This window comes from Procambarus clarkii, chromosome 35, assembly GCF_040958095.1.
Source record: "Procambarus clarkii isolate CNS0578487 chromosome 35, FALCON_Pclarkii_2.0, whole genome shotgun sequence".
NCBI classification, from domain to species: Eukaryota; Metazoa; Arthropoda; class Malacostraca; order Decapoda; family Cambaridae; genus Procambarus; species Procambarus clarkii.
Genome location: NC_091184.1, coordinates 8,773,249 through 8,799,758, shown reverse-complemented (window position 1 = coordinate 8,799,758; position 26,510 = coordinate 8,773,249). Strand labels below are relative to the sequence as shown.

The window sequence follows — 26,510 nt, the reverse complement described above, 5'->3', positions numbered from 1 at the left end:
GTCACCAGGGCAAGGCGGGGTACATAATATCTGATCTTAGAAAGAATGCCAACAGTTTTTGAAACTTTTTTTGATATATTTAGAATGTGTCCCTGGAAATTCAGCTTGTGGTCGATGAGAACGCCAAGGAATTTGCCATCTAATTTGTTACAAATTTGGGTATTGTTTATTTTGAGATTTATATGATTAGAGGATTTATTGCCAAACAGAATGTAAAACGTTTTGTCAATGTTAAGGGTGAGTTTGTTGGCAGTTAGCCAAAGATGTACTTTCTCTAGCTCAGTATTTACTGTGGCATTTAGAGCCAGGGGGTCAGGACTGGAGTAAATGAAGGTTGTGTCATCAGCAAATAGAATTGGTTTGAGGTGTTGGGAGGCATTTGGAAGGTCATTAATGTAGATGAGAAAGAGGAGAGGGCCAAGTATGCTGCCCTGAGGAACACCAATGTTGATGAGTAGGGTGGGAGAAATTGTATTATTCACAGAAACATACTGGAGCCTGTCAGTAAGATAAGATTTGAGGTATTGCTGGGAGTGTCCTCTGACTCCATAATGATGTAATTTAAGAAGGTTTTGGCGGTTGACAGTGTCAAAAGCCTTACGCAGGTCCACATATAACCCAACCGGGAACTCCTTTTTATCAAGAGCTGCGTGAATCAAGTTAATCATACTAATAAGTGCATCGTTAGTGCTTTTTTTTGGGGTCTGAAGCAATATTGACAAGAGCTAAGTATATTGTGTTTGGCTAGAAAAGAGTAAAGCTGCTTGTAGATTAGTTTTTCGAATATTTTTGACAAGTTAGGCAGGATTGATATAGGTCTGTAGTTGTTAACATCTGTGTGATCACCACATTTGTAGACAGGGTTACTCTTGCTTTTTTTTAGAATGTCTGGAAAGGTTTGGAGTTCAAGTGACTTGTTGAAGAGCAATGCAATAGCAGGGGCTAAAGATCTGGAGGCTTTTTTGTAAATTAAAGTTGGTATCTCCTCGAGGGCACTAGACTTGGTTTTAAGGGAAAGGATTATCACATTGACATCAGTGGAATTAGTAGGCTTTAGGTACAGAGACTGTGGATAGTTACCAGTAAGATAGTCCTTAACATCAGTACTGGAAGATGGAATATCATTTGCAAGGGATGACCCAATGGAAGAGAAGAACCTATTGAACTCAATGCAGAATCAGAGGCTGAAAGCTGACCAACGTTATTGGACAGGAGTGTTGGTTTGTTATTTAAAATCTTCTTTGATCCCAATATTTGTGAAATTGTGCTCCAAGTTTTTTTAATGTTGCTCTTTATTTGGGTAAATTTATCTTCATAGTATTTAGTTTTGGCTCGTCTAATTATTTTAGATAGCAATAACGAGTAATTCTTTGAGAATTCTTTGGAGACGGTTCCTAACCTATACTTCTTCTCAAGGTCGTGTTTTTTGTTAATGGATTTAAGTATTCCCTTTGTAAGCCAGGGATTGTTAAGCCTTTTGTTTGTGACTTGTTTTGTAAGCATAGGACAGTGGGTGTTATAAAGTCTAAGAGTTGTTTGTAGAAAAGATTGCACTGCTAGGTTGATGTCCCCTATGTTACCTAACTCGGACTCCCAGTTGACATTATCAGCAGCAGTTATAAAATTGTTTAAAGCAGTTTCATTGTGCAGCCTAAAGCTTAACTCACTTGACTCAAGGGGTGGTTTGATAATGTTAGTTAAGAGAAATGTGGGGTAATGGTCTGTAGTGCTATCGGTGATTATACCTGAAGTAAGCGGAGAGGTTATGTTGGTCCAGATGTGATCTAGAGTCGTAGCAGTACTATCAGTGATTCTAGTTGGTCTAGTGATTAAGGGTATGAGGAAGCAGGAATTCATACAGTTGAGGAAGCTAACAGCAGTAGGGTGTTCAGGCTCGCAGAGGTCAATATTAAAGTACCCTGCAATAATAAGATGATTTTTGTTCGGTCTGTTATCTAGTATTAGATTTCTAAGGTTTGAATTGAATTCAGACACATCAGTGTTAGGAATTCTATAGACTGCACCCACAGACAGGACAGACTCGGCACCCTTGACTCTGAAACTGGCGAAGATATACTCCCCACAGCAGTCTCTAGTTCTAATTATTTTTAAGCATGTTAGTTCTTGGTGGTAGTAAAGAGCAGTACTACCACCTCTCTGCATTTGATGACAGTTGTGAATTGCCGAGTAGTTAGGCATGTTAAAGAGTTGAGTAGTATCCTCTTTCAACCACGTTTCAGTAAGTATAATAAAAGAGAATTTGTTGTCAATAGTTTCAATCAAGGCACTAACATCATCGAAGTGTTTACCTAGGGATCTAACGTTCAAGTTGATTACAGAGATATTGTGATTATCTGTTAATACATTGTTTACATCATGTGCTGTAAAATATCTGCAATTTTGATCATTGAAGTGACGATTGTCATAGATAGTGGATAAGAGGTTTAGTTCTGGGTCTATACTTGTCTGCATAAAAAGGCTGTTTGCAGGAAAACAAGGCAAGAATGGCAAATTACAAAATAGAAAACAAAGAAAAAAGTAGAATAAAAATTCTAAAGTAATATAAACTTAATGGTAATTTTAAGCAAAAAGAAAAAAAAACTTAATGGGAACTAGGAATGTAAAAAATTAACTAGAATAATTGATAACAATAGATGACCAAAAAAGTAAAATATCAATTATGAAATCTATAAAATGAAAAGCTTGCTTACTATACTATTATAAGTACACTATAGTTGAATACTAAACATCTCAGACTGTCTTCTTCACCAACTCCAATGCTAAATAATATTACAACAAAAATGTCCATGATTTAGCAACAGAGTATATTGAATTTTATATCAATTTGCACAGAGAGCAAAAACATAGCACATTATTATTTACATATATATGAAGAAAAACATTTAAAGCTTTGTTTTATCTTTGCTAAACTAAATAGATATTTATATACTTATAAGCAATTTCGAGTTTTCCTACAGTGACAGCTTCTGTAGTTCTTGCTTGGTCATCTAACTTTCATAAAAGAACAATATATTAAAATATCTTCAGATTTTTACCTTTCATGGTGAAGTGTTTTTCACAAACGAAATATAATTACCTCTGAAGAACATCCAACTGATATTGTGATTAGAGGTAAGTTAATATACCATTATGTGCCGTATTATCCTTCAATATTTTCTTAATTATCTTCCACACTCAAAGTGTTTAGCCTATTATCTGCATGTATCATCTTGTGCCTCTTCATATGTCCAAGCTGACGGAATCTCTTCCCACACTCTGGACACTCATGAAGTTTATCACCTGAATGCACTAACATGTGAGTCTTCATACTTCCAAGACAACTGTATCTCTTCCCACACTCTGGACATTCATGAGGTTTGTCACCTGAATGCACTAACATGTGCCTTATTATATTTCCACGTACTCTAAATTTTTTGCCACACTCGGCACATTGAAAAGGTCTCTGATCCGCATGCACCATCCTGTGATTCTTCATATGCCCACGCTTACTGAATCTCTTCCCACATTCTGGACACTCGTGAGGCTTGTCACCTGAATGCACTAACATGTGAGTCTTCATATGTCCATGCTGACTGAATCTCTTCCCACACTCTGGACACTCATGAAGTTTATCACCTGAATGCACTAACATGTGAGTCTTCATATGTCCATGCTGACTGAATCTCTTCCCACACTCTGGACACTCATGAAGTTTGTCACCTGAATGCACTAACATGTGCCTTATTATATTTCCACGTACTCTAAATTTTTTGCCACACTCGGCACATTGAAAAGGTCTCTCATCCGCATGCACCATCATGTGACGCTTCATATGTCCACGCTGACTGAATCTCTTCCCACACTCTGGACATTCATGAAGTTTATCACCTGAATGCACTAACATGTGAGTCTTCATATGTCCATGCTGACTGAATCTCTTCCCACACTCTGGACACTCATGAAGTTTGTCACCTGAATGCACTAACATGTGCCTTATTATATTTCCACGTACTCTAAATTTTTTGCCACACTCGGCACATTGAAAAGGTCTCTCATCCGCATGCACCATCATGTGACGCTTCATATGTCCACGCCGACTGAATCTCTTCCCACACTCTGGACATTCATGAAGTTTGTCACCTGAATGCACTAACATGTGGCTTATTATATTTCCACGTTCTCTAAATTTTTTGCCACACTCGGCACATTGAAAAGGTCTCTCATCCGCATGCACCATCCTGTGATTCTTCATATGTCCACGCTCACTGAATCTCTTCCCACACTCTGGACGCTCGTGAGGCTTGTCACCTGAATGCACTAACATGTGAGTCTTCATATGTCCATGCTGACTGAATCTCTTCCCACACTCTGGACACTCATGAAGTTTGTCACCTAAATGCACTAACATGTGCCTTATTATATTTCCACGTACTCTAAATTTTTTGCCACACTCGGCACATTGAAAAGGTCTCTCATCCGCATGCACCATCATGTGACGCTTCATATGTCCACGCCGACTGAATCTCTTCCCACACTCTGGACATTCATGAAGTTTGTCACCTGAATGCACTAACATGTGCCTTATTATATTTCCACGTTCTCTAAATTTTTTGCCACACTCGGCACATTGAAAAGGTCTCTCATCTGCATGCACCATCATGTGACGCTTCATACTTCCACGATGACTGAATTTCTTCCCACACTCTGGACACTCATGAGGTTTGTCACCTGAATGCACTAACATGTGAGTCTTCATATTTTCAAGACGACTGAATCTCTTCCCACACTCTGGACACTCGTGAGGTTTATCACCTGAATGCACTAACATGTGAGTCTTCACAAGTGAAGGACAGGTGAATACCTTCGGACACTGTGGACACTGGTGAGTCTCCATCTTCTTTATGACAGGTGCAGTTTGTGTGAAGGTTTTCTACCCCGGATGTTGGGAGAAGCGTCAAGGCTTGAGTGTTGTTTCTTAGAGTTAGACTTGATGTGAGCACTTGGCGGTCAGTGGTGGTGCTTCTTCTTTATGATAGGTGCAGTTTGTGTCAAGGTTTTCCCTTAATGCTCGTGCTGGACATCACCGGCGGGTGGGACTCGCTAAAATGGCGGCGGTTGTTTACCCTCTCATCACCTAAGCATTCCAATGTTTTTGTCTGGTTCCACATATCATTTTTCCTACTTCTTATTTTTGTTTATAACTGGTCATTTACAATTAACACTTGTATTTATATTCATGATTTTCAATCAAAGAATGTAATTGAAATTGTTTCTTTAAACATAAAGCCACACGATTATACTTTTTGAAGGGAATAGCTCTCCCACAGTGGATGCACTACATGCGCAGAGTTGACCACCAGGAGTTTCATATTCACTTTTATTTATTTATGTCGTACCTAGTAGCCAGAACGCACTTCTCAGCCTACTATGCAAGGCCCGATTTGCCTAATAAGCTAAGTTTTCCTGAATTAATATATTTTCTCTAATTTTTTTCTTATGAAATGATAAAGCTACCCATTTCATTATGTATGTGGTCAATTTTTTGTTATTGGAGTTAAAATTAACGTAGATATATGACCGAACCTAACCAACCCTACCTAATCTAACCTAACCTTTCTCTATAGGTTAGGTTAGGTTAGGTAGTCGAAAAAGTTAGGTTAGGTTAGGTAGGTTAGGTAGTCGAAAAACAATTAATTCATGAAAACTTGGCTTATTAGGCAAATCGGGCCTTGCATAGTAGGCTGAGAAGTTCGTTCTGACTATTAGGTACGACATATATATATATATATATATATATGTCGTACCTAGTAGCCAGAACTCACTTCTCAGCCTACTATTCAAGGCCCGATTTGCCTAATAAGCCAAGTTTTCCTGAATTAATATATTTACTATAATTTTCTTCTTATGAAATGATAAAGCAACCCTTTTCTCTATGTATGAGGTCAATTTTTTTTTATTGGAGTTAAAATTAACGTAGATATATGACCGAACCTAACCAACCCTACCTAACCTAACCTAACCTATATTTATAGGTAAGGTTAGGTTAGGTAGCCAAAAAAAGCTAGGTTAGGTTAGGTAGACGAAAAAACATTAATTCATGAAAACTTGGCTTATTAGGCAAATCGGGCCTTGAATAGTAGGCTGAGAAGTGCGTTCTGGCTATTAGGTACGACATATATATATATATATATATATATATATATATATATATATATATATATATATATATATATATATATATATATATATATATATATATGTTGTACCTAATAGCCAGAACGCACTTCTCAGCCTACTATGCAAGGCCCAATTTGCCTAATAAGCCAAGTTTTCCTGAATTAATATATTTTTTCTAATTTTTTTCTTATGAAATGATAAAGCTACCCATTTCATTATGTATAAGGTCAATTTTTTTTTATTGGAGTTAAAATTAACGTAGATATATGATCGAACCTAACCAACCCTACCTAACCTAACCTAACACATCTCTATCGGTTAGGTTAGGTTAGGTAGCAGAAAAAGTTAGGTTAGGTTAGGTTAGGTAGGTTAGGTAGTCGAAAAAACATTAATTCATGAAAACTTGGCTTATTAGGCAAATTGGGCCATGCTTTGTTGGCTGAGAAGTGCGTTCTGGCTATTAGGTACGACATATGTTTATATATATATATATATATATATATATATATATATATATATATATATATATATATATATATATATATATGTCGTACCTAGTAGCCAGAATGCACTTCTCGGCCTACTATGCAAGGCCCGATTTGCCTAATAAGCCAAGTTTTCCTGAATTAATATATTTTCTCTAATTTTTTTCTTATGAAATTTTAAAGCTACCCATTTCATTATGTATGAGGTCAATTTTTTTTTATTGGAGTTAAAATTAACGTAGATATATGGCCGAACCTAACCAACCCTACCTAACCTAACCTAACCTATCTTTATAGGTTAGGTTTAGTTAGGTAGCCGAAAAAGTTAGGTTAGGTTAGGTTAGGTAGTCGAAAAACAATTAATTCATGAAAACTTGACTTATTAGGCAAATCGGGCCTTGCATAGTAGGCTGAGAAGTGCGTTCTGGCTACTAGGTACGACATATATATATATATATATATATATATATATGTCGTACCTAATAGCCAGAACGCACTTCTCAGCCTACTATGCAAGGCCCGATTTGCCTAATAAGCCAAGTTTTCATGAATTAATTGTTTTTCGACTACCTAACCTACCTAACCTAACCTAACCTAACTTTTTCGGCTACCTAACCAAACCTAACCTATAAAGATAGGTTAGGTTAGGTTAGGTAGGGTTGGTTAGGTTCGGTCATATATCTACGTTAATTTTAACTCCAATAAAAAAAAAATGACCTCATACATAATGAAATGGGTAGCTTTATCATTTCATAAGAAAAAAATTAGAAAAAATATATTAATTCAGGAAAACTTGGCTTATTAGGCAAATCGGGCCTTGAATAGTAGGCCAAAAAGTGAGTTCTGGCTACTAGGTACGACATATATATATATATATATATATATATATATATATATATATATATATATATATATATATATATATATAAATATATATATATATATATATATATATATATATATATATATATATATATATATATATATATATATATATATAAATATATATATATATATATATATATATATATATATATATATATATATATATATATATATATATATATATATATATGTCGTAGCTAGTAGCCAGAACACACTTCTCAGTCTACTATGCAAGGCCCGATTTGCCTAATAAGCCAAGTTTTCCTGAAATAATATATTTTCTCTAATTTTTTTCTTTTGAAATGATAAAGCTACCCATTTCATTATGTATGAGGTTAATTTTTTTTATTGGAGTTAAAATTAACGTAGATATATGACCGAACCTAACCAACCCTACCTAACCTAACCAACCCTACCTAACCTAACCTAACCTATCTTTATAGGTTAGGTTAGGTTAGGTAACCAAAAAAGTTAGGTTAGGTTAGGTTAGGTAGGTTAGGTAGTCGAAAAACAACTAATTCATGAAAACTTGGCTTATTAGGCAAATCGGGCCTTGCATAGTAGACTGAGAAGTGCGTTCTGGCTACTAGGTACGACATATATATATATATATATATATATATATATATATATATATATATATATATATATATATATATATATATATATATATATATATGTCGTACCTAGTAGCCAGAACTCACTTCTCAGCCTACTATTCAAGGCCCGATTTGCCTAATAAGCCAAGTTTTCCTGAATTAATATATTTACTATAATTTTTTTCTTATGAAATGATAAAGCAACCCTTTTCTCTATGTATGAGGTCAATTTTTTTTTATTGGAGTTAAAATTAACGTAGATATATGACCGAACCTAACCAACCCTACCTAACCTAACCTAACCTATATTTATAGGTAAGGTTAGGTTAGGTAGCCAAAAAAAGCTAAGTTAGGTTAGGTTAGGTAGGTTAGGTAGACGAAAAAACATTAATTCATGAAAACTTGGCTTATTAGGCAAATCGGGCCTTGAATAGTAGGCCGAGAAGTGCGTTCTGGCTATTAGGTACGACATATATATATATATATATATATATATATATATATATATATATATATATATATATATATGTCGTACCTAGTAGCCAGAACACACTTCTCAGCCTACTATGCAAGGCCCGATTTGCCTAATAAGCCAAGTTTTCCTGAAATAATATATTTTCTCTAATTTTTTTCTTTTGAAATGATAAAGCTACCCATTTCATTATGTATGAGGTTAATTTTTTTTATTGGAGTTAAAATTAACGTAGATATATGACCGAACCTAACCAACCCTACCTAACCTAACCAACCCTACCTAACCTAACCTAACCTATCTTTATAGGTTAGGTTAGGTTAGGTAACCAAAAAAGTTAGGTTAGGTTAGGTTAGGTAGGTTAGGTAGTCGAAAAACAACTAATTCATGAAAACTTGGCTTATTAGGCAAATTGGGCCTTGCATAGTAGGCTGAGAAGTGCGTTCTGGCTACTAGGTACGACATATATATATATATATATATATATATATATATATATATATATATATATATATATATATATATATGCAACAATGATCACAAAAACACTGATCCAAGTATGCAGAATAACCACATATGAAAAATAGAAAATGCTTAACGCGTTTTCGGCTAATTCGCCTTCATCAGAGCAAAGTAGAATTCTACTTTGCTCTGATGAAGGCGAATTAGCCGAAAACGCGTTAAGCATTTTGTATTTTTCATATGTGGTTATTCTGCATATATATATATATATATATATATATATATATATATATATATATATATTCAAGAAGGTCAATTCAATTTCTTTCTTTATTATGCACCTCATACCCATCCCGTGGGCAGTGGTGTAAAGGATTACAGAGGCAGATAATCGGTTCAGGAACTGAACCTTCTAGTTCGTTTAGCTAAGCAAATAACAATTTTTGACGCTAGTTACAAAATTATTAATGTTATATACATGTATACACTCTCATACATGTACATAAATATATATACGTATACATATATACATACACATACATATCTAATAACCCACCGAAATACACACATCAATAATCTTTGTGTCACAAGTGATCAACAAGAGGCTCACAGGTACATTGAGATAGAGAGGATACATAGCATAGTAATTACATTGATGTAAAGCCACTAGTACGTGCAGCGTTTCGGGCAGGTCCATATTAAGTTAATTTCCTTCAAATTTATGAAAATGATAAAAGTTACATAGCAAGAAAAAAAAAAGAGAGAGAAAATTGTAGGCATATTAAAGTACATAGGTAGCTCAGATTGATTGCAATGACAGCTTGAATGGTAGTTTAACAAAAATTAATAGGCACAATGCAGCATATGGCTAGCACATAAAAAAACAGCAATGAACACAATGATAAAGTTTTTTGGATTAAGTACATAAAGATTGGGAGATTGGGCAACACTAGATACAGAGCAAATTTAAAGCTCCGTGTAGGAAAGTACGAAGATGAAATTTTGTACTTTTTATTTTTGTTTTTAAATGAGGCAAAAGTTTGACAGCTTTTCAATTCACTAGGGAGTGAGTTCCATAGACTAGGTCCCTTAATTTGTATAGAGTATTTACACAGATTAAGTTGACCCTGGGGATATCAAAGAGATATATATTTCTGGTGTGGTGATAATGGGTCCTATTACATCTGTCCAGGGAGAAATTCAGAGCATGGTTTGCATTTAAGAACAGGGTTTTGTAAATGTAATTGACACAAGAGAATGTGTGGAGGGAGTTAATATTTAGCAAGTTAAGGGATTTAAACAAGGGAGCTGAGTATTGTCTGAAAGCAGAGTTTGTTATTATTCTGATAGCAGATTTTTACTGGGTGATGATGGGCTTAAGGTGGTTTGCAGTGCTAGACCCCCCATGCACAGATACCATAATTAAGATAGGGATAGATTAGTGCATAATATAGTGAGAGGAGAGCAGAGTTAGGAACGTATTATCTTATTTTGGAGAGTATTCCAACTGTTTTAGAGACTTTCTTAGTTATGTGTTGAATGTGGGTGCTGAAGTTGAGTCTCTTGTCTAGGAATAGGCCAAGAAACTTGCCATCATTTTTATTACTGATGTTAATGTTGCCTATCTGTAGCTGAATTGCATTCGATGATTCGCTTCCAAATAAGATGTAGTAAGTCTTTTCTATGTTTAGTGTTAGTTTGTTAGTTGACATCCATAAGTGGACTTTTTTTTTAATTCATTATTCACAACATTATTTAGTGTATGTGGGTTGGGGTCTGAATAGATAAGGATAGTATCATCAGCAAACAATATAGGTTTAAGAATATTAGAGACATTAGGCAGATCATTGATATATCTATATAAGAAATAGAAGAGGTCCTAAGATGCTGCCCTTTGGCACTCCAACGGTAATTGGTAGAGTGGAAGAAGTTGTGCCATTGATGGTTACATATTGGTGTCTGTCACTAGGATAGGATCGGATGTAGTCAAGGGCAAGGCCTCGGATTCCATAATGCTGGAATTTAAGTAAGAGGTAGTTGTGATTAACAGTATCAAAGGCTTTTCTTAGGTCACTGAAGAGTCCAATCGGAAACTCATTTTTGTCAAGGGCTGAGTAGATTGCGTCAAGGAGACTAATGATTGCATCATTGGTGCTCTTTTGGGACCGAAAGCCAAACTGGCAGGGGCTGAGTATGTCGAATTTTACGAGGTAGGAATAGAGCTGTTTGTAAATAATCTTTTCAAATATTTTTGATAGAATGGGTTGATTTGATATTGGTCTATAGTTGTTTATGTCCGCCGGATTGCCTCCTTTATGGACTGGCGTTACTCTAGCTTTTTTAAATAAATAATAATAAATATGTTTATTCAGGTAAGGTACATACATACAAGTGATGTTACAATAATGGATCAATATATAGATAGAGCTAGTACATACAATGCCTAAAGCCACTATTACGCAATGCGTTTCGGGCAGGAAAAACATTAATATCTAGAACTTAATACTAATTGAGCATAAAGAATAAAATGTGTTGAGAACAAATACAAATAAAGATAAAAAGAAAAAAAAAAGGGGGGGAACATGACTGAAAAGCAGCACAAATACAATAGGTTGACAAACAGTGTTCATTAAAAAAAATAACAGACATGGGTTGACAATAGAGGGGTAAGGTAGGTTACAGGGAATTTATCAGGTATACTGCTTCGTTTTTATCTTAAACTGGTTGAGAGAGGTACAGTCTTTAACATGGTTGGGAAGGTCATTCCACATTCTGGGCCCCTTGATTTGTAGAGCATTTCTAGTTTAATTAAGTCGTACTCTAGGAATATCCAAACTGTATTTAATTCTGGTGTAGTGCTCCTGGGTTCTGTTACAACCTTCTATGAAGCTTTTGAGATCATGATTGGCATTACAGTTTAACGTTTTATATATTGTGACGGTAACGCGTTGGTGTTCGGCTGTTTCAAAAGCTAGGGGCATGGCCTCGTCACATAAAAAAAAAAAGAGAAAAGCTGGAACTTTCGTCTGTGGTAAGGTAATGGGAAGACACACAAAACACAAGTAAATTTAACAATGAAATTTTAATTACGTTAGAAAAGCAAGACATGAATAAAATTGAGTATAAAATGTAACAGACAAATCAACAAACAAAATAATAAGAATAATCACTGGCAAATGAAAAGTTACGTTAAGACAAGTGAATAATAGCAAAGTAAATAATAGTGCAGGAATATTGGCTTCGAGCTGCCACCTCCCTTAGTACACGTAAGCCAAGGCTTAGTCTACCAATGAGACGTGTCAACTGTGTGGAGCACTGAGATATTCTGCCTTCTCTGGGTCGCTGCAGCCCAGACATCAACTCGTGGTGGAGGGTGGTGGGGCAGGTGCGACTGGGCACCAGCCAATCAGCGACAGGCAGGCGATGGACAAGCAGTTTGCCGGTTAATGGTGGCGGGGGTGAGCAGGTGCGCCGGTGCTGGATACGTTTTGCTCTCTGGGCAAAACGTTTTGGAGATACTTGTTGGATATATCTTCTATATTATCTGTTGAGGTGACGTACTTTGGAGGGAAGAGCAGGCTCAATCTCTCTTGAAAGAGATTATCGTCACAATATGTATAATACACATGAGAGAATGTGCAGTGACTTAATGTCTAACATATTCAGAGATTTGAGTAGGGGTACCGAGTGATGTCTGGGGCCAGAGTTGGATATTGTCCTAATAGCAGCTTTGTGTTGAGTAATTAGAGGACGTAAGTGATTTTGGGTAGTAGAGCCCCAAGCACAAATACCATAGTTGAGATTTGGATAGATAAGGGAGTAATAGAGAGTCACCAGGGCAGGGCGTGGTACATAATATCTGATCTTAGAAAGAATGCCCACAGTTTTTGAAACTTTTTTTGATATATTTAGAATGTGTCCCTGGAAATTCAGCTTGTGGACAATGAGAATGCAAAGGAATTTGCCTTCTAATTTGTTACAAATTTGGGTATTGTTTATTTTGAGATTTATTTGATTAAAGGATTTATTGCCAAACAGAATATAGAAAGTTTTGTCAATGTTAAGGGTGAGTTTGTTGGCAGTTAGCAGTTTTAAGGATATCAGGTAAGGTGTGACTTTATTGGATGAAACATAGATGTGTGGCTCCTCTTGCATGATAGTATGATGATAGATGGAATTACTGGTGTCAATTTCACTTTGCCTCAGATCTACAAGATCTTGTTGAAGTTCTCGGTGTACTGCTGCTCTCAGATTGCTGATTGACAATCCAAGGTTACACTCAACGGCTCCTTTAAAGGCAGATTCTTTGGCTAACTTATCAGCTCTATCATGCATTCGGAGGCCAACATGAGATGGAGACCACATGAAATGGACTCTGTTACAATCCTTAATAATTTTGTCTAGCTTCGGACACGAGCATGTTACAGTTATGTGTTAAAGAGTTGAGAGCAATTAAGGATGATAAGGAGTCACGTACAATTAATGTATCAAGTTTGGAGACTTGTACACATTTCAGTGCAAGAAGCAAGGCAAATAGTTCGATCTGAAGGGTAGAGGCCCAGTTGTTTATACGGACTCCCCACTCAAAGTACAAGCCATCGCCCATTGTCAGAACAACTGCACCCGTGGGCCGGTGTAGGGAACAATCAGTGTATATGATTTGAGAGAGAGAATGCTCTGTGGACAGAGCATCAATATGGCTTAAGGCATTGATCTTTGCCTCAAGACGAAGCTTGGGCTGCCCTCTAATTTGCTTCTTGGGTTGAAAGGGAGGGATTAAAATTGGAAAGGGTTAATCTCCCACGGTGCAGGAAAGTGTCGTTGTTGTTTCTCTTGGTACAAATTATAAAGCTGATACATTTTGAGTTCAGTTCCAGTTTTAGTTATCCATTTGGAACAATGCTGACCTTCAATAAAGAAATTCTGGAGGGCTTCTGTGCAAGGGTTAGGATGAGTTAGCCTAAGCATTTTTATACCAATTTAACAGTTAATTTCAGTAACACGATCAACAAGAGTGTGTTTATTAAGATATTAAATAAGGTAGGACTGAGGACATCTCCCTGCGGGGTGCCTAGTTATCCATTGATGGATAACTTAGGCACCCCCTGCAGAGTGCCTAAGTTATCCATCCTTAGCTGAAGCATCTCTGTGAATTACATAATTTATCAGTATTGTGCAGCCTGTGATCCCTGCCTGGCTAGATACTGATACCTAGGTAATTGTAAACATATATAGTTTCACTTGGGTTATAAATATGTCTATAGTAAAGTATTTAACATGAAGCTTATGTTTCTGTCTTTCTTAAGATATATAAAACATTTTTGTTTATTAACGAATTTACGTGAAATAAACATTGATGTGAGAGAGAGAGAGTAGCTCCGTCGATCGATCAAATATCTTCGGTGTTACTTAAGATATTTGTCTGGTAGATATCTTACATATAGCTTCCATTTCTGTCCTTATTCTGACAAATAATTTTGGTTTAATAAGTTATCAAGATGTTTTCAACGATATTATTTCGGCGTTCGTCTATTCCAACATGGGATGACCATTTTGAAAACGCGATACATGGGTTAACCCAACTGATACTTGGGTCTGTTTCCATTATTCTTCAGAACGCTTTAGTGCATATATAAATTTTTGGAGTTATTAATTTCCAATTTAAGTGGGTAATTACTTAAAATTAAAATTTTTACTAACTCTGTATTTAGGTTAATGGTGCATAGGCGATATGCATCCTTCATCATTATTAAGACCAAACTAAACTAAGTCCAAACTTTGGACTAAAAACCAAAGTTGGGAACATTAGTGAAATACCATTATGGTATTCAAGAGTACCTCCCATGCCCTTGCACCACCCATAGCTTTGCCGTGGGTGGTGCAACCCTTGCTCAGCCCTTGACAAAAGTGAGTTTCCGATTGGACTCTTCATTGACCTGAGAAAGGCTATTGATACCATAACTACCTCTTAATTAAAATCCACCATTCCCAGCAAACATTTTCATGTTTTTAAAACATCCTAAAAACGACATTTCATTGTTTTCAGCACGTTTATAATTACGTTTAGAAAAGGTTTTTTGAGAACTTTTATATACAACCTTAGAACGTATATAATTAACATTTCTAAAAACTTTTTTATGATCTTTTAATTACCTACATTAAAACATTTAGGGTAAATTAGGGTATAATAATTTTGTAATTCATATCTGAAATAGAAAGGGAGAGAAAGAAAGAAGACATATCTGAGATAGAAATGGACATCCTATATATGTATGTGTAAATTACAAATAAATAGGGTACAAAAAGAGAATTAAAATATTATATTTATTTAATTAAGAATGAGTAATACAACAAAATATATGTAATAGCTCGAAATATATAGACTATATCTATAACAGAATATAAAAGTAAAAATTTAAAAATCTATATATGCAATATGTGAACACAATAGATTTTGTGATCAAGCAGCCTGTGATTCATGTCATGCTGAGATCAGTCTGACGTTATAAGCAGTTATTGTTACTTAAAACTAAAACAAGTAAAATTTTCCGAGTATACATATAACACTATAGTTTTTCTATGACTAATAATAAAAATCTATTAATCAAAAGTTTAGGACTAATTAACTAAAAATAAAAATCTACAAGTGAATGTAAACACAGTCAAGTATAATATTCATGTAGAAAGAGAAAGAAAAAGAGAGAGAAGGAAAGAAAGAGAAAGAAAGAAAGGGAGAAAGAAAAGAAAAAACAGTCATGTATAATATTCATATTAGCACCATGCAATATAACTTAGATTAAGTAAAAAATCTCAGACATTTTTAAATCAAATGAAATATGAGAGCCAGAGAGACCCAGAGCCAGAGAGAGAGAGCGTGAGCCAGAGAGAGAGTGAGTCAGAGAGAGAGAGCGAGCCAGAGAGAGAGAGCCAGAGAGAGAGAGAGAGAGCCAGAGAGAGAGAGAGCCAGAGAGAGAGAGAGAGCCAGAGAGAGAGAGAGAGAGAGCCAGAGAGAGAGAGAGCCAGAGAGAGAGAGAGCGAGAGCCAGAGAGAGCGAAAGAGCCAGAGAGAGCGAGAGAGCCAGAGAGACAGAGCCAGAGAGAGAGAGACAGAGCCAGAGAGAGAGAGACAGAGCCAGAGAGAGAGAGACAGAGCCAGAGAGAGAGAGACAGAGCCAGAGAGAGAGAGAGAGAGCCAGAGAGAGAGCCAGAGAGCCAGAGAGAGAGCCAGAGAGAGAGAGAGAGAGCCAGAGAGAGAGAGAGAGAGCCAGAGAGAGAGAGAGAGAGCCAGAGAGAGAGAGAGAGAGCCAGAGAGAGAGAGAGAGAGCCAGAGAGAGAGAGAGAGAGAGAGAGAGAGAGCCAGAGAGAGAGAGAGAGAGCCAGAGAGAGAGAGAGCCAGAGAGAGAGAGAGAGAGAGAGAGAGAGAGAGAGAGAGAGAGAGAGAGAGCCAGAGAGAGAGAGAGAGAGAGAGCCAGAGAGAGAGAGAGAGCCAGAGAGAGAGAGAGAGAGAGCCAGAGAGAGAGAGAGAGAGAGCCAGAGAGAGAGAGCCAGAGAGAGCCAGAGAGAGAGAGAGAGAGAGCCAGAGAGAGAGAGAGAGAGAGCCAGAGAGAGAGAGAGAGAGAGAGAGAGAGAGCCAGAGAGAGAGAGAGAGAGAGAGAGAGAGAGAGAGAGAGAGAGCCAGAGAGAGAGAGAGAGAGCCAGAGCGAGAGAGAGAGAGCCAGAGAGAGAGAGAGAGAGCAAGAGAGCCAGAGAGAGAGAGAGAGACAGACAGAGACAGAAAGACACACACACAACAAAAGAGGAGACAGAACAAAATTAAGGCAAGGAGAGAGAAGACAGAACAGAAACAACAGAGAGAGGAGAGAAATGAGAAATCATTGAAGAGAAGGGGAAGAGAAACACAAGATAAGAAAAAGATACAAGAAAAATATACAAGATAAAAATGACATAAATGAATACCACAAATATAAAAAGTAAAGGAAGAGAGAAGCTAGAAGAGACAGGAAACGAGAGGTGTTAGAAGAGAGGAGGAAAGGAGAGATTAAAAGACAAGAAAAACAGGAGAGAAACGTAAAAGAAATAAAAAAAGGGACATTTGTGAGGAGAGAAAATAAAGAGACCAGAGAAGACCATATATCAAGAGTGTGAGGATAAAGACTTATATATTTTCTTAGTAGACATCCTCTGGCTCTTGTTGCCCCTCTTGTATACGAATTGTACTTGCAAGTTTTCCCTGAAAAGATATTAACAAAATTAATATTTAATTATTTATTTATATAAATTACACACACACAAACTTATATATATATATATATATATATATATATATATATATATAATATATATAGACCAGAGACCAATTATATATATATATATATATAATTTCGTAAACCTCACCCTGTAAACATTCATGTTTCTACATGTTAAACAAGCTACGAGGATGAGGGAAGGGGATGTTCCCTCCATGCTGGATATTATATTTACCAGGAAAGAGAAAGATATATTTATCATTCAGTACCTCCCTCCTTTGGTACCTCCCTCCTTTTACCCAAGTGACATGGTCACTTGGGTAAAAGTGACCATGTCTTTTTTGGAATAAAGTATGCAATGCATTATAATCTGGAAGAAAATGAGCTTGAAGCAGTTGAAAAACCTGACTTGTGGAGAGGTCATTATGGGGAACTCAGATATTTCCTTAAGGAATTTGACAAACACTTGCTGTTAGGACATGAAGTAAATGAGATGTATGTCAAGTTTTGTGAAATATATGATAATGGCACAACAAAATTTATACTAAAGCAGAGATGCAGAACTAGGAAAAGGGGAAAAATTGCCCAAACATACAAGCAATACACAGATGCGAGAAACAACAATAGCAGTAAGGAGAGGGGCAGAAAGACTGACTTTCGGTCATATTCAACAACACAAATATACATACACACACACACATTATTGGAAAAAATTGGAATTGGAATATTGGAAAAAATAATTAAAACTAAATGGGTAGAACACCTGGAGAGAAATGATATAATTTCAGACAGACAGTATGGTTTTCGATTTGGAAGATCCTGTGTATCGAATTTACTCAGTTTCTATGATCGAGCAACAGATATATTACAGGAAAGAGATGGTTGGGTTGACTGCATCTATTTGGACCTAAAAAAGGCATTCGACAGTTCCACATAGAGAGGTTGTTCTGGAAACTGGAAAATATTGGAGGGGTGACAGGTAAGCTTCTAATATGGATGAAAAATTTTCTGACATAGAAAAATGAGGGCAGTAATCAGAGGCAATGTATCGGACTGGAGAAATGTCACAAGTGGAGTACCACAGGGTTCAGTTCTTGCACCAGTGATGTTTATTGTCTACATAAATGATCTACCAGTTGGTATACAGAATTACATGAACATGTTTGCTGATGATGCTAAGATAATAGGAAGGATAAGAAATTTAGATGATTGTCATGCCCTTCAAGAAAACCTGGATAAAATAAGTATATGGAGCACCACTTGGCAAATGGAATTTAATGTTAATAAATGCCATGTTATGGAATGTGGAACAGGAGAACATAGACCCCACACAACCTATACATTATGTGAGAAATCTTTAAAGAATTCTGATAAAGAAAGAGATCTAGGGGTGGTTCTAGATAGAAAACTATCACCTGAGGACCACATAAAGAATATTGTGCGAGGAGCCTATGCTACGCTTTCTAACTTTAGAATTGCGTTTAAATACATGGATGGTGATATACTAAAGAAATTGTTCATGACTTTTGTTACGCCAAAGCTAGAATATGCAGCTGTTGTGTGGTGCCCAACAACAGAAGTTGGCCCATATCTTAAGAAGCACATCAACAAACTGGAAAAGGTGCAAAGACATGCTACTAAGTGGCTCCCAGAACTGAAGGGCAAGAGCTACGAGGAGACGTTAGAGGCATTAAATATGCCAAAACTAAAAGACAGAAGAGGTGATATGATCACTACATACAAAATAGTAACAGGAATTGATAAAATCGACAGGGAAGATTTCCTGAGACCTGGAACTTCAAGAACAGGAGGTCATAGATTGAAACTAGCTTAACACAGATGCTAAAGAAATATAAGAAAATTCACTTTCGCAAATAGAGTGGTAGACGGTTGGAACAAGTTAGGTGAGAAGGTGGTGGAGGCCAAGACTGTCAGTAGTTTCAAAGCGTTATATGACAAAGAGTGCTGGGAAGACGGTCTCATCCTTTAACTACACTTAGGTAATTACACACACACACACACATACATATTATATATATATATATATATATATATATATATATATATATATATATATATATATGTCGTACCTAGTCGCCAGAACGCACTTTTCAGCCTACTATGCAAGGCCCGATTTGCCTAATAAGCCAAGTTTTCATGAATTAATATATTTTCTCTATTTTTTTTCTTATGAAATGATAAAGCTATCCATTTCATTATGTATGAGGTCAATTCTTTTTTTATTGGAGTTAAAATTAATAGAGATATATGACCGAACCTAACCTATCTTTATAGGTTAGGTTAGGTAGCTGAAAATGTTAGGTTAGGTAGTCGAAAAAACATTAATTCAAGAAAACTTGGCTTATTAGGCAAATCGGGCCTTGCATAGTAGGCTGAGATGTGCGTTCTGGCTACTAGGTACGACACATTATATATATATTTATATATATATATATATATTTATATATATATATATATATATATATATATATATATATATATATATTTATATATATATATATATATATATATATATATATATATATATATATATATATATATATATATATATATATATATATATATATCGGACAATTAGTAAAAAAAAAAAAAAAAAATTAAATTATTTTACCTTGTACCTAGATCCACCAGGCCTGTTTGGTGCATGTTTCACTACTTCAGAAATCTGGAAGGTCACATCCTCCTCCTCAACTTGTGGATGTGCGTCGATAGATGATTCTGTAAAATTAAGTTATTTATATAATAATAAATTCAGTATAACAATAATATTCTGTAAAATTAAAAGTAATTTATACATCAATCAGATAAAACTCTCCAGAGATGGTGATACACAACATATAAAGGACAAGTTTCAGAACAAAATATGCATTTAGGAATAAGGTTTTGTACATGTAGGTAGCACATGAGAAAATAAGTGGAAGGTGATCAAGTTTATATTAACATGTTAATGACTTTGTTAAGGCTTTGCAAGAATGAAAAAATATTAATAATATAATATCACCTACCAATTAATTGTACATCATTTATAAGTCAATTATTTGCATTATTATTATTCAATACTAATGATATAAAAATGCATTTTGTAATCTACTATTTATGCAAGTATTAAGCACAGGATCATGAAATAAACTGCAAAATACTGTAATGGATAAACCAATTAATTTTACATTTTCCTATAGCTAAGTCAGTCAGTTCTATTAGCAGCAGAGAACAATTATGCCCAACCTCTATTAAATGAAACAATCTTAAGAGCAAGTGATAGAAATATAATCATTTATGCTTGGGATTATGGAATGGTTCCAAATATGAAAAATATCAAGTTTTTTGGTTAAAATGTTTTAACTTAAAATTTACATTTTTAAGTGAATTTTAAACTTTAAAAAAATTATTTAATTTTTTGGTTACTTACTTAAAATAACATTATATAGTTCTTGTTTTTGTAGAAATGCCAATTTCTTCTTTTGCCCTTCCAGACTGTATAGTGACCACAGGCCGTTTGTTCATATCTTCATTATTCTTCGAACTGTGGTTGCGCAATCAGACCCACATACACTGGTTAAAAGCATCACCTAAAAGCAACAACAAAAATGTAGTACACTGACGAATTTTGAATATATATATATATATATATATATATATATATATATATATATATATATATATATATATATATATATATATTAGTTGATTTTATACCCGCATTAGGTCAGGTGATAATACAATGAAGGTGAAAACATGGGGGGATACATAAGGGATAAACATAGGGGCTGCAGAAGGCTTATTGGCCCATACGAGGCATCTCCTATCTAAACACAAAGATTAATCCAGTGTAATTGGCCTGTTATGTTGTAACATATATATATATATATATATATATATATATATATATATATATATATATATATATATATATATATATATATATATATATATATATATATATATATATATATATATATATATATATATATATATATATATATATGTATGTATGTATGTATGCCATATACATATATATGCTATGTTGTATGCTACAACTTGGCTGATAATAAAGCCATTCACAACTGCAGGCCTAATAAAAAAAGGAGGTGGCATAGCAATATCTTACAAAGATACCTTCATCTGCAATAGTCTCATTAGTAATAGAGACGACTATTGTGAATATACCTTTGCCAAGTTCTCCAGTAAATCCCTTAAATCCTCCTTGACTATAAGTGCCATCTATAGATTTCCCAATACCGACATAGCTTCATTCTCAGATAACGTAAGGAATCTTATCATAAATAACAATCTCAACAAAAATCAAACCAACTTAGTGGTTTGTAATGGTGAACAAAACATGCAGATACTTATATATAACCTGTGAATAGAGTGTAATAACACCAAAACTATTTGTTTATTGTTTTATGACCATAATAATTGAATCACTAATATGATTCACTAATATATAATCCTAATAATAATCACTAATATATAATCCATTGAGCATGCTGCATCTCTTTCAGTCTCTTTGCAATTTGAACAAGAGGGTTTTTAATTGATCGAACCATATTCTTAAAGTAAAGTAAATGAGATGTATTCCATATTTTGCAAAATATACGATGAAGGCACACAAACATTCATACCAAAACTGAAGGGCAGGATTTATGAGGAGACATTAGAGGCATTAAATATTCCAAACTAGAAGACAGAAGGAAAAGAGGAGATATGATCACTACGTACAAAACAGTAACAGGAATTGATAAACTTGATAGGGAAGATTTCCCGAGACCTGGAATTTCAAGAACAAGAGGTTATAGATTTAAACGAACTAAACAAAGATGCCGAAGAAATGTAAGACAATTCACTTTTGCAAACAGAATGGTAAACGGTTGGAACATGTTAGGTGAGAAGGTGGTGGAGGCCAAATCCGTCAAAAGTTTCAAAGCATTATATGACAAAGAGTGCTGGGAAAATGGGACACCACGAGTGTAGCTCTCCATCCATCTGATTGATAACCCAAATGAATTTTTCATGGATATGATACCAACATCAAATCATAAATCAGATGTGATCCTATCCCCACTGGATTTTGAAGAAGCCATAGACAGTATGCCTATGCACTCTGCACCAGGCCCTGACTCTTGGAACTCTATATTCATCAAGAACTGTAAAAAACGTTATCGCAGGCCCTTCACATTCTTTGGAGACAAAGCCAAGATACTGGCATTGTCCCTGACATACTAAAAACAGCAGAGATAGCACCGCCCCATAAAGGAGGAAATAAGGCAGAGGCAAAAAACTACAGACCGATAGCACTAACATCGCACATCATAAAAATCTTTGAGAGAATGCTAAGAAGTAAGATCACAAAATACATGGAATCACAGCATCTCCATAACCCCAGACAACATGGTTTCAGAACAGGGCGCTCTTGCCTATCACAGTTGCTGGACCACTCTGACATGGCACTAGATGCCATGGAAGACAAACAAAACGCTTTGACAAAAAAAAGCCTTTGACAAATGTGACCATTGTGTTATTGCACATAAAATGCGTTCAAAAGGAATTACCGGAAAAATAGGCAGATGGATATACAACTTCCTGACTAATAGAACCCAATGTGTAGTAGTCAACAAAATAAAATCTGGACCATCAACCGTAAAGAGCTCAGTCCCCAAGCGTACTGTGCTTGCTCCAATACTTTTTCTCATCCTCATATCGGACATAGACAAGGACACAACCTATAGTACTTGATCATCCTTTGCAGATGACACTAGAATCTTCACGAGAGTAGGCAACATAGAGGACACGGCAAACCTCCAATCAGATGTAAATCAGGTCTTTCTATGGGCTACAGAAAATAACATGGTGATTAACGAACATAAGTTTCAGCTCATGCGCTACGGAAAAAATAAAAAATATAAAAACGGAAACCACTTACAAAACTCAGTCAAATCATAACATTGAACGGAAAAGCAACGTAAAGGATTTGGGTGTACTGATGTCAGAAGGCCTTACATTTAAAGAACACAATAAAGTAGCCGTCACAACTGCAAGAAAAATGACAGGATAGATAACAAGAACTTTTCACACTAGAGATGCTATACCGATGATGATAGTTTTCAAGACGCTAGTGCTCTCTAGAGTGGAATACTGCTGCATAATGAAAGCCCCTTTCAAAGCTGGAGAAATTACTGACCTATACTTATGCATTTATCTTCGGTTTAACACAACAGGCACCAGACACACGCTAGGCATCATACACACTAGGATAAAACAAACATTAGGCCAGAAGTCAGAAAAGAATTCAAAGAATTTTACTGGAAAGGCTTGCTGTTAGGAAAGGAAGTAATTGAGATGAATTAATGCACAGTATGTCAATTTTGTGAAATATATGATAAAGGAACAAAAACATTTATACCAAAACAAAGATGCAGAACTAGGAAACAGGATTTGTTCAACTGAAATTTCAAGACGGACAGAGACCAAAAGACACAAAAATGGAATCAATATACGAAGAGGCCAAACCCCCAAACATACCAGTAATACAAAGAGAAACAACTACACGGCAGTGAGGAGAGAGGCAGAAAGAAATTTTGAAAAAAAGGAACAAACAAATGTAAAGTAGAACAAATCATATTCTATAAATACAGCAACAACCAATTGCAGGTAAAGGATAATATTCAGAGCTTTTAAATGCATGGATGGCGAAATACTCAAGAAATTGTTCACGACTTTTGTTAGACCAAAGTTGGAATATGCAGCGGTTGTATGGTGCCCATATCTTAAGAAGCACATAAACTGGAAAAGGTGCAAAGACATGCTACTAAGTGGCTCCCAGAACTGAAGGACAAGAACTATGAGGAGAGGTTAGAGGCATTAAATATACCAAATATACTACACAAATATATATACTACACATGCACAATAAACTACCCTACACAGGCTGAGTATGGTGTGTACAATAAATTATTAGCTAAAAGATAAGACTGAGTTTGTATAAATGGGGGTTAAGTCAGAGTGGGAAAATGTAAGTGGAGTGCCTAAAAACCCTGTCCTGGGACCTCTGTAATTCATAATATATACAAATAATTTAGACTCAGGTTTGGTCAGCAATATTTGAAAATTTCCAGACGATACAAAAGGGATTTTTTTCTGGATTCAGGATTATTTTTTTATTGCTGAAAACAGGTTTTCAGCAATAAAAGAAATACAGTATTGCTGGAACAACCGTCGACATCTTCAAGAGAAAACCTGAACATCTTCAAGAAGTGAAGATGACCTTGAGAAGAAGTATAGGTTGGGAGAAGTATAGGTTAGGAATTGTCTCCAAAGAATTCTCAAAGAATTACTCGTTATTGCTATCCAAGATAATTAGACGAGCCAAAGCTAAATACTACGAAGATAAATTTACCCAAATAAAGAGTACCTTACCTAAAAATATGTATGTACCTTACGTAAATAAACATTTGATTTTGAAGTGCCGGACAAACAAGGCTGTGGTGGATATGTGGGCCTGAGGGGCCTGTCCAAGCAACAGCCTGTTGGACCAAGCTCTCACATGTCAAGCCTGGCCTTGGAAGGGCTTGGTGAGTAGAACAACTACCAGAACCCTATAATGCATGTATCAAGGTGTCCAGGCAGTGAGCACCACATAATGCAGTGCAGTCCTGTAAGAATAAGCACAGTAAGTATGGGCATGGAGGGGGTGCAGCAGTGGCTTGTGAAGGGCTGGAGAGTAAATGGACATGCCCAGGGGTAAAAAGCATTAGGGTAACAGAACATAGCCCATAAAAATAGTAATGACAATGAATGAATAATTATATGAATGCAATAATACTTCATATCTCAATAGGAATACTAAGCAGGATGCAAGACAAGGTACTGGTGGTGATAGTGGTTGGTACAAGTCCTCACATCCCCACAGACACCAGTAACAGCCCTCACCTCCCAACACAGTACCCTTGTAGCGAGTTAATCTTATACTCGCTTCATTATCTTATAGCATAACTAATTAACACTAATTACAGAAGCTACACAGGTGATACTTTGGTGTGAGTTGAGCGCACTGAGCGTCGGTATCGCTACACCCTTGTTCCTTAACAACCCTTTGGACCTTTATTACAGAAAAATAGAATCAATTAATTTAATAAAATATAAAATATAAGTGCTTACTTACGATAATACTATCGGTGGAACACAAAATCTTCTTCTTCTTGATAGTAGGTGCAGTTTGCATGAAGGGTTAGTCCTCGCCATGACTGAACTGACGACAAAATGGCCGATGTGTTGATATGGCGTCAGGTGACGCTGTGACGTCACAGGTGAGGGACGCTTTGCGCATTACTCCCTCGTACTTAAAAAGTACTACAGGTACTTTTTGGTTTTATTTTTGAATATGGCAGAAGTTGGACAGCTTTTCAAATCATTATAAGGGAGTGAGTTCCATAGACTAGGTCCCTTTATTTACATAGAGTGTTTACATAGATTAAGTTTGACTCTGGGGATATCAAAGAGATATTTATGTCTGGTGGGGACGTGGCCATGTGTTCTATTACATCTGTCCAGGAAGAGTTTCAGAACAGGGTTTGCAGTTAGAAAAAGGGCTTTATAAACGTAATTTACACAGGAGAATGTATGGAGTGAATTTGTTTAGCATGTTTAAGGATTTGAACAAGGGAGCTGTGTGTTGTCTGAAGGTAGAGTTATTTATTGTCCTGATAGCAGATTTTTACTGGATGATGATGGGCTTGAGGTAGTTTGCAGAGGTTGAACCCCAAGCACAAACGCCATAAGAATGATAGGGATAGATAAGTGCATAATAGAGTGAGAGGAGAGCAGAGTAGGGTACATAATATCTGATCTTAAACAGTATACCAACTGTTTTAGAAACCTTTTTAGTTATGTGTTGTATATGGGTGCGGAAGTTGAGTCTCTTGTCTAAGTATAGGCTAAGAAACTTTCCATCATTTTTATTGCTAATGTTTACATTATCTATCTGAAGCTGAATTGCATTTGTTGATTTGTTTCCAAATAAGATATAGTAGGTCTTTTCTATGTTTTGTGTGAGGTTTGTTGGTTGACATCCACAAGTAGACTTTTTTTAATTAATTGTTTACAACATTATTTAACAGGAGTGGGTTGGGGTCAGAGTAGATGAGTAGTATCATCAGCCAACAATA

General features: G+C 35.8%; 1 long non-coding RNA gene across 1 annotated transcript; it reads right to left on the bottom strand.

Annotated features, from left to right (window-relative positions):
- Positions 1-16,758: 16,758 nt before the first annotated feature.
- On the bottom strand, positions 16,759-25,651 carry LOC138371350 (uncharacterized). The gene is made up of 4 exons (XR_011230408.1): positions 25,508-25,651; positions 20,756-20,915; positions 19,958-20,064; positions 16,759-17,309 (listed from the first exon to the last, which is right to left on the bottom strand). It is a non-coding gene; the product is annotated as an uncharacterized lncRNA (long non-coding RNA).
- Positions 25,652-26,510: the final 859 nt, after the last annotated feature.